Below are 16,094 nucleotides of genomic sequence, written 5' to 3' on the forward strand. Positions count from 1 at the left end.
AAAATCCTCTTTAAGTCCAAGGTCCATGAGTTTAGTTCCTCTATTTTCTTCTATGCAATATATTGTTTCAGGTCTTATATTCAGGTCCTTAATACATTTTAATTTTGGTGTGTGGTGATAGATAACAGTCTAGTTTCATTCTTTTGCAGGTGGCTTTCTAGTTTTCCCAGCACCATTTGTTGAAGAGGCTTTCCTTTCTCCACTGTATGTTCTTGGCTCTTTTTTTGAAAATTATTTGCCCATGTAAACACGGATTTACTTCTGGAATCTCGATTCTGTTCCACTAGTCAGTGAGTCTGTTTTTCTGCCAGTACCATGCTGTTTTAATTATTGTCACTTTGTAGCATAATTTGAGATTGGGCAAAGTGATGCCTCCAGCCTTGTTCTTTTTTCTCAAGATGGTGATACGGGATCTTTTATGCTTCCACACAATTCTGATGATTTTTTTGTTCTATTTCTTAAAAAACTGCCAATGAGATTTTGATGGGGATTGCATTAAATCTGTATAATGCTTTAGGTAATAAGGTCATTTTAGCTATGTAAATTCTTTAATCACTTTTTCAAATGTTCTTACCTGTTGTCCTCATGCAATCTGCCTACCCTCTCCCGAAAAAAGGCTTAATAACATTCCAGAGATAACATTCAGCAAGGCTCTAGTTTGGGATATGAACTCTCAAAATTCTCAAACATCAGTAATTTAAAAATTACAAGAACCTCTCAACCATAATTATAGAGTATTAGGCATTAAATGTATCTCAAGAAAAAAAATTTGTTATGTGTAGAAAACCTTCTCCCCCTTACCCCCAGTGCTACTATGTAGGAAACTTCCTGCTTAACCAACAAATGGTCCTGTTGAGAACCATTTTCTGAGAGAATTCTAGTGATTGGAACATATAGATGTATTCCTAAAAGGAGCAGTTCAACACTATCTCAGCTGCAGGTTAAAAACATTAAAATAATTTGGGCCAAATAAACAAATAAATGCGTGTATATACTCCTTGAGTACTTTTATGTCGTCTGTTTCTGCAGGCTAGCAAATAAAAATATATAGGTTCACATATCTCATGCGAGACCCACAGATATGATTTAGTTTTCTATCTGTTGGATGTCTTCTGAAACAGAGTTCTAACATATTGTCCCAAACAACCTAAAAATATTATTAAATTGTAGCTCTTCACAGATGTTGCTCTTTGAACTATAGTCAAGAAGTTTTAACTGTATATTGCCACCTTAAGTAGTCCCATTAAGTAATTGTATAGATGCAGTATTTTAGGTGAGTCAAAGGTAGCAAAACAGCATGCACACACACACGCCTTAGATTAAGTTTATGGTTTAATTAGCCAAATTTACACAATCTTATCATAGACACATAGCTACAAGGAGCAGGAAATGATGTAGTGTATTCTTAGCACAGTATTTCCTCACTTCCTTGGAATGGGGATACGTATTAACACAGCTTCTACTGGTACAGTTTTTATAAGGTATGGTCTTCCTCGATGCAGAAAAAGCTCAATTTTTTTTTCTTTTTACACTAGAAGCTTACAGCATCATCCTGGAAGAAATTGCATAATAAATGCACTTTGTTTAGAGAAATAGTTACACACATCAGGCTCTCCTGCTTACTGAAGCACGGTTATGTCTATCAAAGCTTTTCAGGGTTCTGGAGCGCCCACTTTCCCACAGTTACTCCATTGTAGTCAAATGGAGGTTTAAATAAAATATTTATTACTAATAAGATTCTTCTTAGGATGTAGTTTTGAAGAAAGTCATTTATTTGCCTTGTAGTATACTTCTTCCTGTGTTTCTATTATCAATGTTATAGAGAATAAAAAACAAACCCTAACAGTAGGAAAGGAAAAAGCCCAGTGTTTAATTAATTAATAATTAACTTAATTTTTAAGAGTAGTTTTAAGTTCAAAGCAAAATTGGACAGGAAGTACAAAGAGTTCCTTTACATCCCCAGTCCCCCCCCCCACACACACACACACACACAACCTCCCCCATTATCAGCATTCCCCTCCAGAGTGGTACATTTGTTAACAATTGATAAACTTACATTGACACATCTTTATTACTCATGACTCATAGTTTACATTAGGGCTCACTCTTGGTGTTGTTCATTGTATGGGAACGTATATATATAATGACAAGTATACACCATTGTATTGTACGGATGGTCTCAGTACCCTAAAAGTTATCCATGTGTCACCAACTCATTCCTCCCTCCCCTTAACCTCTGGCAACCACTAATTTTTAACTATCTCAGTTTGCCTTTTCCAGAATGGAGTCATACAGTGGGTTTCTTTCACTTAACAATACACATTTAAGCTTCCTTCATATCTTTTCGTGGCATGATAGATCATTTCTTTCTAGCACTGAATAATATTCTGTTGTCTGGATATACCACAATTTGTCCGCCTACCTACTGAAGGAATCCATTTATTTTTCAATAAAATGAGGTTTATTTTATTTGTTTTCTAATTATAAAAGCAACACATACTTATCTTTAAAAAATCAGAAAACACACAGAAACAAAATCACCTACCTGGGGACAGCCACCATTAACACCATGGTACCCTGCATATTAGTAGATCTCTTCATCTTCCTCTACACTTTATTTGCATAACAAGCCTCATACCATTTATGATTAGCCTACTATGTTAAAATTTAAATCTATATTATAAATTTTCTACTTTAGTAGATATATCACGTCAACATTTTATATTTGTAGTATTCCATTGCATAAATGTACCATAATTTCTTTAACCAATCCCTGTACTGTACATTTAGGCCTTATCCACATTTTTTTTCAAAGATTGTTGTATATATGTGTACATAAATTTGCACATATGACTATTATTTCCTTAGAACGAATTCCCAAAAGTAGAATGACTAGGTCAGAGGGCATATGTACTTGTTAGTCCTTTGTTGTTTTGCCAAAATTCCTCTGGAAGTCTGAAACAGTTTGTACTCCCATAGCAGTTTTTGCCTTATAGTCTATTGTTTTTCAATTTATTTTGATCATTGCCTGATCATTTTTCCTGATATTTATTGATTATTGGAATTTCATCTTTTGTTTATTATTTGTCCATAACCTCAGCTGATTTTCATTGGAGGTCCTTGTCTCCTGTTGTTTTATAAAAGCTCCTTATATCCAAAAATATCAATCTTTGTTTTTTCCTAGCTTGCCATTTGCCTTTTAATTTTTGTTAATGACATTTTGTATTGGCATAATTTATTGGTTGCTTAATCTATCGATAATAATAATATTTAACATTCATTGAACACTTATTCTCTCTTAGATACTGTGTGAAGCCCTGTATATGCATTATCTCATTTAACTATATCCATTTCATATATCAGGAAACTCAGACCTAGATAATAGAAAACTTGCTGATAACAAGTGCCACATCTTTGATTTTGAATCTAGGACATATTATTCCAAAGACCGTATGTATGAGCTACTTTATTATACTGCTTCAAAAATAACAATAATAACTAATATTTATTTGGTTACTGTGTCCTAGCTGCTGTGTTAGGTACTTAATTTCCATTAATTCATTTAATTTTCACCACTACTCTATGAAGTAGGACTCTCTATATTCATATTTATTAATAACTGAATAAGGATGAGTTTCAGTCAGGTTTGTCTATTGTTCAAAGTTTTTACAGTAACACAATAGAGATAGAACTATAAGTTCTTTTAGTGCAAGGATTGGGTTAATAGTACCTCGTGCCTACCTTTCAACAAGAATGTGAGGGTCAGAAGAATGAATGAAAGCACTATCTAAGTAGGACACTCTAGGAATATGATGTACTGTTATTTTTACAGCACTATTTTCTCTAGTGCTGATTTCAGCTAAATCTTGGAACTGTTTTCCTGGAAAGAAAACAGTGTTTATGAAATTTTCAACCTTGGAGTGTTTTCTTTCCTCGTAATTCTTATGGAAATGAGGACTGCCTTTTATGTGTTAACTCAGCAAATCACCTTTCTTCCATTTAACAATCAGTAAGGTACTTTTGGAGAAAAAAAAATAACACTATTAGAAAACCAAGTTTTAAAAGCAATTGATTGATTTGATATATATTTATATTCCATCATATTTTATATTATTAATCATTGAAAATTTAATTTCCAACTCACTCAAATATTTACTTACTTTTTACTTATTATTAATCATTTGCATCTGCCAATTTAAAATATGGTAGTTGGCCATTCTCTTCTTTCAAAAAGAACCTGTTTTTATGCTTCTGAGTCTTTAAAATTTCTAACAATTTATTGCTCTCTTTCTAGTTTAAACCTCAACATATTTGTAATGTGTGTGTGTTTAATTTACATGGAAGATATAATTCGTCCAATTCAAATATCTAATTCTTGTAGATTTTTGAAACTGAACTTTAAACTTCTTTAGTGTCAAATTAGGGACATAAAATGTATGCGTAATTGCTATGTATTTACTTTGGTCATCATGAGCAAACCTCATTTTTTACACAACTTTAATTTTATCATAATGTTTATCTTAGTTGCAAAAGTAAACACAGTGGTGGTTTTTAAACAAGATAGGTTTTTATTAGCTTCACTCTATGTTTACCTAACTGTTCAGTCTGTGGCTCTCACTTTCCTTTCTGCATGTTTTGATTAATGGCCCCTGGACTTGTTCCAGAATATACTGATTATGGTCAGTGCACTTCAAAGATGATTTATTAATTGTGTTTGCAACTCAAATAATTAGGTAAAGATTGATCATATGCTTTATTATAGGTTTGCTAATAAAATCAGCAGTGACATTTTAAAATAAAATTTGCCTGAGCAGATTTTTTTTATCTGTACAGAAAGGACAAAATATTCATATTTTTAAAAAGTATATTCACTATTACCACAGCTTTACGGCCATTTAAAGCATGATTATTGAATGTATTAGAGGATTAGTCTTATAAGTATATGTGTTTTAAGTTCTATTTTAACATAATTTCAAAATAATTTGTTTCAAACGAGATTACATAGATGTTTAAATAAAGTATTTCCATGTTTATAACTCATCCTGGGAACAACCCTTACTATAATTTCCTCAGGCTATTACATGCTTTGGGGTTTCAAATTACTGACAGATTTGAATTTCTGTTTTGAAAATTTTTTTTAATAGATAGCTGTTATAATTTTTCTGTGTTTTAGGTAAAGAGAATTTATCATATTATTTAGTATATATTATGCTCCTATCATCTGAAAAATTTTCTTACCTAAAATTTCTCTGAATTTGGCTTGATAATAGTTATTTTTTTCAGGCATTTTAAGTACTCTATCAATATAGAATAATGTGTACATATTCATTATAACTGGTCAGAGGGGTTATTAATCAAAAGAAATGAATCTCTGCTCATAATCCGTAGTTCCATACTGAAAGAAAAATAGGTATTTTTTTATTATTTGGTAGACTTATTCAAAATTTACATTTTAATAGTGAAATTCTAGAATTTAAATTATCTACTATGGTATTCAACTAAATGTTAAATAGATATTTAGTTTGTATTAATACATGAAATGAAATAAAATATTTTATAGTAATAGAACTGAAGGCTATTTCATGTTCTAAGCTTCTATGAAAGTATAAACTAGTTATGTCAAAATAAGAAGATATAAACCCCACAAGTAACTGAGATGTTGGCAAATGGAATCAAATAAATCAAATATGAGAATAAAAAATGAACAAAAGATCTAAATAAATTAATTAAAAACATAATTATCCATAAGTATTATTCAAGGATTTTGTTTGTTTTTGGTAAATCATTACTGAAGGATAAAAATACACAGACATGGTTTATTTAAACATCATTATTCAAAAGTATTTTCAGTAAAATTTTAGGACATAATCTTTGCTTAATTGAAAATCTTTTACAATAATTTTGTTTCTAAACAGTTCATACATTATAATTTTTCTAGATCAAATTTATGCATGTTACTTTTAAAATGTCATTTTTTGTAATAAATGGAAATAAATGGTCAGTGTATTGAATGAAACAGTGTTGTTATTACCAGCATTATTGGGTGCTTTCTCCTACATACACCACTTCTAGAAACAGAATAAAGAGGTTGGCACAGGCTGTGCCTTCAACTTTGTATATTAAATAGAACAATGAAGAAAGATTAATATGTAGTACTCATTTATTTTTTTCCTTTTTGAAGTTATATTTTCTGACAAACTATCTTTAATATGTGTACAGCTAAAATATGCTAAATTCCACAATAGATACAAGAACTATAACATTTTGGAGGAGGGAGAGTTGATGTTTTACTTGGAGGGCTATGGAATAAGGAGATGTGATAAGATCAGAGAAAACTCGCTAGATGGAGGCATTTTTTGAGTTTAGCTTTGTAGGGGAATGGAGGTTGCTAGAGACATAAACTGAAGAAAGATAATGCAGAGACTAGTAACTGAACGCAGTCTCCTGACTCCCTTTCTTTCTTTTAGTAATGGAATTCCTTCTGCCATCTCATGCATCCCCAAGTTTTAATAGGGCAAGTGGCAGTCACCCTAAGAGGCTACATTTCTCAGCTTCATTGGCAATGTGGTATGGCCATGTGGCAAAGTCCTTGCCAGTGGGATATGAATGGAAATGATATGTACAATTTGGGGATCTTGCCCAGAAAGTAATTGGGCATACATTCCCCTCTCTTTCTTCCTTCTTATCTTCTATCTGGCATTTAAGGAAAGCATCCTAGGAGATGGCAGAACAACAAAAGGGGAAAAGTCATAGTCCCTGGGAAATCTCATGGAACAGGGCAGCATATCCACCATAGACTACCCACCTAACTCTAGACTATTGTGTAAGAGAGAAGTAAATGCCTGGCTTGATTGATCCATTGTGCTTTTGGGTCTCTTTGTTAAGGAAGCGTGAGATACCCCCTCACTAAGAAAAAGGGCTTTTCCCTCAGGGTAACAGAGTGCATAAGTAAATGCACAGAAGAGAAGTCTGGAAGATAGGGACCAGTGACCATATTGTGAGATGCACAGAGATAGAGATGTGCATAAAGCTGGCAGGGTATATGGAACTCAGATCACAAAAGACTTAAATGCTGAGCTGATTTATTTGGAGTTCTTTCATGAATCCAACAAGGAACTGTTGAATGTTTTAAGCCAAAGAATGGCATAATGAACAGTGCTTTAGGAAGAATTCACTGCAAACCATATATTTCATGGAGGGAATGTTTGCAGATTGGCAGTGAAGATAGGATATTACAGTGGTCCATGAAGCATTCTCTGAAGGACAGTGATTATAAGTGTGATTAGAAAGAGAAGGAAGAGATAAGTTGAGAAACACTTAAGGTTGCTATCCTCTTAGTACCAGACCTGGGAAGACTCATCAGTTATTGAAAGCTATTTATTAAACTTTGATTTCTTTTTTTTTTTTTTTTTTTGAGGCAAGGCAACCCTTGGGTGACCTCACAGATTGCAAGGACCTTGTCAGCTTTCAATCCTTTATTTTTTATTTTTTATGCCTACAGCACCTGGTCTTCCTAGGTGGTCTCCCATTCAAGTGCTAACCAGGCCCGACCCTGCTTAGCTTCCAAGATCAGATGGGACTGGGATCGGGCTTGTTCAGGATAGCATGGCCGTAGACATGTTAAACTTTTCAAAGTAAGTCATCTGTGTTACTTTAGAAATCAGCTACCACAAAAGCTGGATACATAAAATTTGGTGGTCATGAGCACTGACTTTTCCAAAACTGGAAAAGTTTCCTTTCTTAGGTTGGCATATTTATATACTCAACTATCGAGGTATATATGATATTATACTATATTAATTTTATATTATTTTACGTCTTTTTATTTATTTTTTTAAACTTAATTGGTAAGCTATCTTCAAATCATGCTTCAAGAAAGATTGTCGCTCTGAAAGGTATACTATAGCCTCTGAAAACTTTCTTTTATGTAGGAGTTCTTGTTAGCTCCAACTACAAGAAGTATTCCTTTTGTACATGTATTTTTATTTCAATCTGAAATTACAGGAATTCTGTTGCTTACAGATATATTATATTCTACTTATGGACTACAGAGAAAATCAATTTTTTCACTGTCATACTATGTTATGGATATAGTGCTGATTTTTCAAAGTGTTTTGACTAGGGCCAAAATATATGGTTTTGTAGAAATTTCCAGACTTATATATCTGTATTTCAAGAAAACTATGAAAATAATATTTTTTTTTATTTAATGAGGATTTTTTTTTTTTTTGGTTAAGCAATAAATGGCACCATATAAAATATAGAAACTGTTAAACAGATTTACTCCATTCTCAACCTACTATGTGTAAAAGTAAGACAAATGAAAATCACAATATTCTTACTAAATAGTAAATGGTCTTTCAGGTCTGGAGGATGATTTTAGAGTCTTCCATATAAATTGTTAAGAACATATACTAACATCTAAGGGAGGAAAATAACCCAGCAAAGGAAAGAAAATTTAGCATTACAGATTATCATTAGATGTGGTTATAGGTCTCTCCCTTTTATCTCCCCCTTAATACAAAATGGAATGCCTACTATGTGCCAAGTACTGTGCTTGGGGGTGTAGCTACAGCACCAAACACTATAGACCAGGTACTTTTGCTTTGCGAGAATGTGATGTAGCTGCAGAAACAGATCAATAAATTACAGTGTGATAATGAGGCCACATGGTATAATAGTTCTAGGTGCATTTGGAATGCCGTACTAAAATGAATACTGGAGGTGGGCACAAATAACACAAAATGAAAATTATTACCTCTTTTTCATTAACCATGGATGGACACACAGATAAGTGACTGCAAATGAGAAAATATATTACATTTATAGAGTTCAAATATTAACCTCCAAAATTGAAATTCATTGCAAACTGACAGTTAAAAAAAGAAAATGTTTTACAACTAGCATGATACCTGGTAAATGGTACATATTGTATAATTATCAAGCAAATGAAGTAATAAATGGATCTTATCTATAATGAAGTAAAGGAAATATTAAGTGGATCTCACCCAGCTGAACCTTCCCCTTCTTTTTAAGTAGTACAGCCATCTACATAGTAACAAAAGCCTGAAAGTAAGAGCCATCTTTTACTTTCTCTTTCCCTCACCTCCACATATTGTCCACCTGGGGGTCTAATACTTCATGCCTCTAAATATCTCTTAGAGCCTAATCACTTGTTGCTCACTTCTACTGCCATTAACCTGGTATAAGCCACAATCATCTTTTACCTAGATTACTGCAGTTTTCTCTCTTTTGGTCTCCCCATTTCATTTCTTGGTTCTCTAATTCAGAGGTCCCTAATGCCCAGATTGCAGACCAGTTCATGGCCTGTTAGGAACCAGGCCACACAGCATGAGGTGAGTGGCGGGCCAGCAAGCGAAGCTTCATTTGTATTTGCAGCTGCTCCTCAGCACTAGCATCACCGCCTCAGCTCCGCCTCAGATCATCGGGCATTAGATTCTTGAGCACCAGTCCCTTGTGTCAAAAAGGTTGGGGATTGCTGCATAATCAACTTCTGAAAACAGAAATTAGGTTATATCTTTATACTTCTTCCTATTTCTCCCAACTTCATATCCTTCCCCTAAAATATTCCACTGGCTTCCCATTGTACTTAAAATCTAAACTCATTTCCATGGTTACATGCTCTAAATGATCTTGCCTCTGCCTCTTAAAAATAATTGTGTGATTTATTCATTTGTTTAACAAAGATTTGGGGAACATAGACATATACAATTGATTCTTAGTCACAGTAGCTATGTTCTATAAAGTTTATGTGAACACTGAATTAACAAATACTGAATCATTGTCCCTAGGGGAAATATAGGACTAGGTTCCTGGAGCCTCTGGTAACAACATATTTTGTAAACCAATCAATATATAACCTGTTTTTTTTTTTTTTTTTGTATGTTTCTGTTTAATGACACTTTATCTAATATATATTGTTGATTCATTGACATTGAACTGATGGCCAGTGAACTTGTGGCCAATAGCACTATAACTAATGCCTGAGTGAAGCTTATCTAACACATGTGTAGATGGTCCCCAACTTACTATGGTTTGACTTAATGTTTTTTTGACTTTATGGTGGGACAAAAGTGATAGTCATTCAGTAGAAACTATACTTCGAATTTAAAGTTTTGATCTTTTCCCAGGCTAGCAGTATTTGGTAAAATACTCTTGTGATGTTAGGCAGAGGCAGTGAGTGAGCCACAACTCATAATCAGCCACATGATTATGAGGTTAAACAACTGATGCTCTACAGTGTACTGTGTTGCCAGCAGTTTTTGGATATTGTATTTTGTGTTTTCACATTCTATCATGTCTACAAAATGCCCATCTGTGTTTCCTGCTCTGGGAAGAAGAAGAGGAAGGCAGTAATTCTTGATAGTTGCCCAGCTCTGGGCTATTGTAGGTATTCTGAGCATGTTTAGGGTAGGCTGGGCTATGCTAGCCTATGATATTAGGTCAGTTAGGTGTATTAAATGTATTTTCTACTTAGGATATTTTCAGCTTATGATGAACAGTTGTTTACTGGACCCCATAGTAAGTTGAGGAGCACCTGTATTTTCTCCTGTAAGGTACATCATAGCCTTCTTGTGCTTGGGACCACTACGCAGAAATTTAGCACTACAGTTGAGGGCCATTTAAAAAAATCAAAATCATCAATAAAAAGGACAAAAATGCAAAAAACATGACACTAAATATACTGCAAAAAAAGATACTTGTTTATAGTCTGAGGGATGAAACCAGAAGGCACGAAACTTGTTCCACCTAAGCTAGGCACATGTATTTCAGGGACTCAAATTTTGTGATGCTCTGTGCATGCACATGTCCACAGTGACTGAGAAAGCACCTCCAGTATTGATTTTGAGGTTACAAATGAATTTTAGCGAGTAGGTGAATTTGGAAATACGTAATTTGAGAATAAGGAGAATCGGCTAATAGTATTTAAAGCTATGGGACCAGAGGAAATCACCTAGATTCTGAATGAAGGATACCAAGATTGATACCTAGGACATTTCTGAATCTGGGAGTCAGGCTCTACGGACATTACCAATTAGAGGCCAAGCTCTGAGGAAGAAAGATTATAATAAAAGTAGAAGGAAAATGAGGTGATTATAATTTAATAGAAGCTAAAAATATGTTTCAGGAAGGAAGGCCAACTCTCAAATGTTGCTGAGAAATCAAGTACAATAAGGACAGAGGAGCTACTGGGGTCTCAGGGGAGACTTGGAGAGAAAGATGGTCAATTAGAGTAGAATGAGGTGAGAATTAGAGTATACAGAATATGGAAAAAATTTTCAAAAAATTTTGCTCTAAAACTTAGCAGATAAGTAAAGAAGTAGCCAGAGAGGGCTGTAGACTCAAGAGAGGTTATGCTTGCTTGCTCGTTTAACATAAGAGATAAGAGAATGTGTTTTTATGCTTTTCATAATGACCAAGTCAAGGAGAAAATATGATCTTGACCAAGTCACTCAGCATTTCATGGCCTTAGTTTTTCTCTGTATAAAATGAAGGACTTAAGCAGATAAAATTATCTTGATAACACTGTACTATAGTGGTTTAGAGTGTAGATTCTGAAATCCAGCTGCCTGGGTCTGTGTTTTACTTCATAACTTACTGCCTATCAGATTTTGGACATCCCACTTAACCTTTCTATGTGTTGGTTTCCTTATCAATACAAAGGGTACCTGGATTTGTGAGAATTATGAGATAGTACATGTAAAATCCTTAGCACAGTGCTTGGCACATAAATAATGCTCAGTACATGTTAACTAATTTTTAATATTTATCATCATTATTTTTATCATCCCAACTCCAAGATGCTATCAGCTGTGAATGAATCCCGTATTTAGGTCACATTCTTTCAACTCTCTCCACATATTCTGTAGTGTATAGTGTAGAAATGTCTTCTGCCATTTTCTATAATACTATTATAAATAATGATAATTTCTGTGACTGAGAGACTAGGAAGTCTCATTTAAAACAGAATTCTTTGGAGGAGACAGTTTTTCTAATAAAAAAATTTATTTGAAGGACTATTATTTGCCAAGAAATGTTTTAAGTGATACAATAGTGAACAAAACAAAGTCCCTGTTCTCGTGGAGCTGAAGTCTTTGTCAAAAAAAGAGAAATTTTGAACTTATCACTAATTTCAATTCCTTTTAAAAGTTCCGTAGCATATGTATTTGACAGTTTAGAAAAGCATGTTTTAAAGAAATGATTTAAATTTGTGATTTAATTTTACTGTCATAATTTTAGAAATCATCTTATATTAATCTTAAGGTTACTTAGTCAGCAGTGTTTGATAATATATCATATGTAACTGTTATATTTAAATTAATCTCAGAATTCAAGCTCACATATATTGAGGTACTGTATTATTTCTTTTCCTCAGGGAGCTAGCAGGTCAGGCTGATGGTAAAAAGAATTTCTATGTAATATGATAACTTTTAACATATAGATTATAAACAGACTACATATAGAGAAACAGGATTTTATTTAGCCCATTTGATCAACTGCCGACTCAAATGCATTTCTGGATTATATTTCAGATGCACTACTGTACCTTGTTTTTTCAGTGAACCCAATTGAAATTTTCTTTTGGTTAAAGTTACTTGTAACTTTGAAAACTCTTGTTTCCTTTAGCATTTATGTTATTTTACTTAATTTCCTCTTGTCTTTTGCATTTTTCTCTAAACTTTAAAATTATTGTAATCCTATTCTACATTTCACATAATTTATAATTAAAGGGCATGCAATCCAATGACTCATGCACTCTAAATTTTGGGGATATCATTGATCACTGATTTGCTCTAAGAATCTTAAATGTATTACTTATTACACTTTCATTTGGATTCCAAGCAATAAGGGGAGCACTAATGTGGATAATCTAAACTAGCAGACAGTTATTCTTATTCTTCCAACTATTTTCTTTTTATTTTGTCCACTTGTTTTAGGTACTTATTATGTTAGTATTTGAATAGAATATGTTAACTAATCCAAAATATATGACCATGTAGCCTTTACATAAATGTTTTGTGGGACAAAAAGCTTAATGCTTTACTTGAAAGTCCATTTCACCCAGTAATGTTCATCCACAGAAGGCTCTAGTTCTCTCTTTTGTGTCATATCATATAAATTTTCTACATTAAAGTCTCTTATGTAGAATGGAGTCATGTTTTACGTGCATCTAAAATGCATATTCAACATACATTCTCCATTCTCCTCTTTCAACATAAAAAAAGGGGCAGTAGGGAAACATAGGATAAAAGAACAGTTTAAATAGTTCTGGACATTCTACTCAAGTATATGCCTGGCAGTGAGTATGAGATGAGAAATATATATCTCCTTTCCCCCTATCTGTCTGAGTTCCCATTATGCTTCCATAACATAAACAGAATATTTACAGATAAACCCTTTTCATACAGCATGACCACTATATACAAGGCAGCTACTTTCATTTCCTACTGCTTGATTGAAAGCAAATAACCATTTATCAAAATAGGAGGAAAACCTTGTGATGTTGGACCTATTAAAATTGTTATATCATGCTAGAGTATCATATTTTCCTAAGGATTTTTCAAGATAATTTGATGTTTATCAACGTTCCCCAAATATAACACAATTTTCACATGGTCAGGCTCTTGAGTGCTTTTCATTGAATGCTTATCATTTGTCATTGTTCCATTAAAGTTGTGTCCCCAGAGCCTGCTTAAATCTCAAATGTGGTATAATCTGTACAAAGGATAATGGGACACCACACTTCTGTTAATGTGGGTATTCCCTTGCTGTTACACCTTTCATTCCTGAGAGATCACTTTTTTTTTTTGAAAACCTACTGAAAAAGATAAGTACAATGGTCCTGACTTTTTCAAACTCCAGTCATGCTTAGGCCACCTTTTGGATTTGCATTCTATCTGAGTTTCACCGGCTCCTTCCTCAATTTTTGCCACTTCTTGGTAACACCTGCATCATGAGTTAATTATCTATTAAATCACTTTACTTTTTAAATTAAATAAGCTTATTTAAAGAAGAAACTATACTTCTTAAAAATTTTAAATGGAAAACCAGTATCACTTAAAAGTAAATAAAATTTAATACAATATAAAATTAATGGATATAATAAAATATATTATTACCTGAAGATTCTGCACCTAAGTATGTTTCTCTCTCTGTTAAAATGCCTATGAGTCGCCAGCTCTTTGAGAGAAAGATCACTAATTTTACAGTTGTAATAGCCACTGCTGCTTCTCAGTCAGAACACTCACCATGTAACTATCTGCTTAGGGCATGCCATGGAGTAAAGGAATAAGGTACAGATTTGAGAGTTAGTTGCTGTGTGATTTGGAGCATACTGCTTAATCACAGCGAGGCTCAATATTCTAATTTCTAAAATGGGAATAGTAATACCCATCTCATTAAAGTTAATGAGATGACAAATATAATGAGACGGCATATAATAACATGGTAAATGCTCAATATTTGGTTGCTACTGCTGCTCTTGTTCTCATTCATTTTATTTCTCCTTCCAGTGTCCAACTCTCTACGTTTGGTTATAATTGTCTTCCAAGTCAAATTAATTACTTGTGGTAAAATTATACTGTGGAAGTATTTTATTTGTATTTTATTATGTTTAATAATTTATAATCTAATAACTTTATCATCGAACATTTCAGAATAATTAGAAAGTGGCCAAAGATGAATTTGGAAGTGTTATGTTCTGTAACGTTGTTACTTTCTTATTAATGCCATGTATTTTGTGCATACCTAAATTATAAATATCTTTTCAACATGTATTTGCTGAGTACCTAGCATAATCTAGGCACAGAGGGTACAGCAATAAGCAGAACAGCTGACATTACATTCTAGTTGTGTGAAACAAGCAAAAAATAAATAAACAAAGATATTTCAGATAGTATCAAGAGCTATGCAGATAATTTTAAAAGAGTGATGTAAATGATAATGATGAAATGGTTCATCTTTATATAGAGTGGTCATGGAAGATCTGTGAGGAATTGATATTTAAAGGGAATCTAAATAACAAGCAAAATTATCTACAAGGACTAGGAGAAAAGAGGTAATGCAAAGGCCCTCAGGTGAGCCAAACCTGGCATGTTGATGGATTAGAAAGATGGCCTGCTTAGTGGTAAAGACAGAAAGTGGTATGTGGTAGAAATATGTAACCAGTGAACTGCAGAGGGTCAGATCACACAGGGCTTCAAGGGCCAATATTCTTTAAGTTTTATTCACAGTGTGATGGTAGATGTTAAGGAGGGAAGTGACACGGTCTGGTTTGTTTTAAATGCTTGCTGTGATCACTATGTGTAAGATGGATGTGGAGGTGGGAGTTAGTGAAAACAGTGATTACGTAGGAGGTTTTTACAGTAGTCCCAGTGAAAATCGATAGTGGCTTAGGCTATTTGAGAAATAGTGAGGAGATCCTAGATCCTGGGTATGTGTTAGCAGTAAAGTTGCTAGGACTTGCTGCTAGGTTCAACTTAGGAGAATAAGGGGCAGAAGGGAATCAGGAGGATTTTTATGTATTTGACTTTGAGGAACTAAGTGAATGGTACAGTGTTCAGACATGAGAAGGATAAAGAAAGAAGCAAGTTTGCAGAGTAGAAAAATGAAAAATTCTGTTTCTGCTCGGTTAAGTATAAAATACTTAGCAAACCAAAGCAGAGATATCAAGATATGTGATTCTGGAGTTCCTGAGAGAAGCAAGGTCTGGAGATAAAGATTTGAGAGTCTTGAACATTTGGGATTCATGGTTATGATTTTAAAGTGACAACAGTCAGCATGAGTGGGTGTTTCTCTTCAATAGTGCTTAAGTGGTTCCTAGTATGGAGCTTTAAACAGCAAATACAGTAAAGATAAAAAGAAAGATATTATTGTAGTGTCAGAGTTCCAGGCTTTATTCTTTAATAGATCGTAACAACTATGGAAAAATGAATTCAATCCTTTTTTGATTATCTATTTAATGGATTATATCTATGTTTAACAGCAAGGTGATTGCTTTCTGGGTTCTCAGTTCATCTGAACAATGCTATTATCTGTTCCTGGAAACTTCAGTATTATATCAGAACTGGATT

At 33.5% G+C, this 16,094-nt stretch overlaps 1 protein-coding gene and 1 pseudogene across 1 annotated transcript in view; one reads left to right on the forward strand and one right to left on the reverse strand.

Moving 5' to 3' along the window:
- The window catches only part of XRCC4 (X-ray repair cross complementing 4), a 235,231-nt gene that overhangs the window by 165,266 nt on the left and 53,871 nt on the right, over positions 1-16,094 (forward strand). The gene's annotated exons all lie outside the window — the stretch shown is intronic.
- On the reverse strand, positions 7,493-7,617 carry LOC111731903 (annotated as a pseudogene).

The sequence above is a fragment of the Pteropus vampyrus genome, unplaced genomic scaffold, assembly GCF_000151845.1.
Source record: "Pteropus vampyrus isolate Shadow unplaced genomic scaffold, Pvam_2.0 Scaffold11, whole genome shotgun sequence".
NCBI lineage: Eukaryota > Metazoa > Chordata > Mammalia > Chiroptera > Pteropodidae > Pteropus > Pteropus vampyrus.